Source organism: Rattus norvegicus, chromosome 8 (genome assembly GCF_021556685.1).
Source record: "Rattus norvegicus strain SHRSP/BbbUtx chromosome 8, alternate assembly SHRSP_T2T, whole genome shotgun sequence".
In the NCBI taxonomy this organism is placed as follows: Eukaryota; Metazoa; Chordata; class Mammalia; order Rodentia; family Muridae; genus Rattus; species Rattus norvegicus.
This window is the reverse complement of record NC_141541.1, coordinates 59218201-59220945: the sequence shown is the minus strand read 5'-3', so window position 1 is coordinate 59220945 and position 2745 is coordinate 59218201.

Sequence of the window (2745 nt, the reverse complement as noted above, 5' to 3'; positions counted from 1 at the left end):
TACACACAGACACAGACACACAGACACACAGACACACAGACACACACACCATACACAGACATACACACCACACACAGACACACACACCATACACAGACACACACACCACACACAGACACACAGACACATACACAGACACACCACACACCACACACACACACACAGACACACACACACATGACACACACACACCACACACAGACACACACAGACACGTACACAACACACACACACCATACACAGACACACACCACACACAGACACACACACCACACACACCACACACAGATACACAGACACACACATGACACACACACCACACACACACAGACACATACACCACACAAACACACACCACACATACCATACACAGACACACACACCACACCCAGACACACAGACACACACACCACACACAGACACACAGACACACACACCATACACAGACACACACACCATACACAGACACACACACAGACACATACACCACACACACACACCATACACAGACACACACCACACACAGACACACACACACACACACCACACACAGACACACAGACACACACATGACACACACACCACACACACACACAGACACATACACCACACAAACACACACCATACACAGACACACACCACACACAGACACACACACCACACACAAACACAGACACAGACACACAGACACACAGACACACAGACAGACAGACAGACAGACACACACACACACACACACACACACACACTGTGGAGTGGGTCAAATGAACGCTCTAGCCAACTGAAAGAGTTTTTAGTGGTCAACATGGATCATTTTGAAGAAACAAGAAGAAGAAGTGCCTTTCAGTTGAAAGTATTAAATGACTAAAGAAGAAACAAACCTTACACATAGATTCCCAAACAACTTAGACATGCTCTCCCTCCGAGAGTTGGAACAAAGCTCTCCACTCAGAGGCTCCTTCTCTTCCAGCAAGTACAGTATGGCCAGGGAGGAGTTTCAGTGAGATAGCCCAACAGTCAGCTGGCCAAAGGCAGCACAGGAACTGTTCTGCTGTGTTCATAGCGTGTGCCTTTGTTGCATTATAAAGGAAACCACTTTATTGCAGGGTCTTCTAAAAAATAAAACATCACTCCAGACCAACAACTATAGAGATTTCTAAGAAATCCTAGCTAAGGCCCATTTTACAGAGTATTTCTTGAGATTGTCAAAAGTAAGGAAACTCTTGAGAAATTTTCACAGTTACAGGGAGGCAGGGACATGACTAATATCACGTGTGACCCTGGAATAGACAAGGTGGTATAAACCAAGTGTGGCCATTAGCTAAAGCGCTCGTCCAGCAGCTATAACTACTGGGAGTGGGGCACATGGGAACTCTGAGTGTTTCTGTAAATCTAAAATTGTCCTTTAGAAACTAATCTTATCGAAATACATGCTTGGCGTCATATTCCAGGAAAAACTTAACTACAAAAGCAAAGGAAAGAATATGTGTGTCTCGGTGACTTCCAGGATCACGAAGTTCAGAAGTCCCCAGCCTGTGGAGCTACTGTAGATCCACAGGAAATCAAAGCTGAGGGAGACAACCCAAAACACCGCCAGAAACAAACCGTAGCGTTAGAAAATGGCAGAAATGATAATTGGAAGCCAGGCACTTAAAATTGGTGCAGAATTCGAATCCCAGCACTCGGGAGTCTGAGGCAGGGGGATCTCTGAGTTGCAGGCCTGCCTGGTCTACAGAATGAGTTCCCAGGCAGACAAGGCTACACAGAGAAACCCTGTCTCAAAAAAAAAAACAAAAAAACAAAAAAACAAAAAAACAAAAAAAAAAAAAACAAGCAACGAACACAATAGGAAGGAAGGAAGAATAGAGGAAAGACAGACAGACAGACAGACAGACAGACAGACAGACAGACAGACAGACAGACAGAAGTAAGTGATAGTTGGAACAAGAGGAGACACGGTAGGCCTGGCAGTGACCAGCTATCAGACAACTTGGACAAAACGACAGGTCCAGTACTAAACCCCCTTAGGAGTTTGACGCTAGAGAAGGACCACATGACACAGTTGAGTCTGCAAAACAGGGCTGGGAGGGTGGAGTAAAAGCCAGGATGAGTTAGTGTGACCACCTCTGAATGCACTCAAAAGAGTATCTGCTTAAACATTTAAAGGACACACACACACACACACACACACACACACACACACACACACACACACACACACACACACACACACACACACACACACACACACCCCTACACCCCACGGCTTCTTCCATGCCGAGCTCACGGATTCCTGCAAGCTCACAGTGCCACCTACTGGTAAGACAAAAGCAGGATGGGTGAGCCGCTCCGCTGAAAAGCAGCTGAAAGGAGTCAGGTGCCTATCCGGGGACACTCACAGACTGGGGGGCTCTGCAAAGCAGTGACTCTACAGGAAGCTATCAGCCTGGGTGACAGTGACCACTTGTTCCCAGTAACCTAAATTCCCCGCTCAAATGTGTCTCTGCAAGGAACCTTTCCTTCTCTACTTCTTAATTAGCTTTCCAGCCCTGACTGCAAAAGAGCATCCAACGATCAACCCTTCTGAGCTTCTGGGACATTCTCTTAAATATCGCCATGCCCAGAAAGAAGCCTGGAAAATAGATAACGTACTAGATATATCTTCTGATAGAAAGACCAAAACTGGTTAAGTGAGTGGAATTCCCTCAAACTGGGGTCACTTCTCTGGGTGTCAAGGGGCAGATC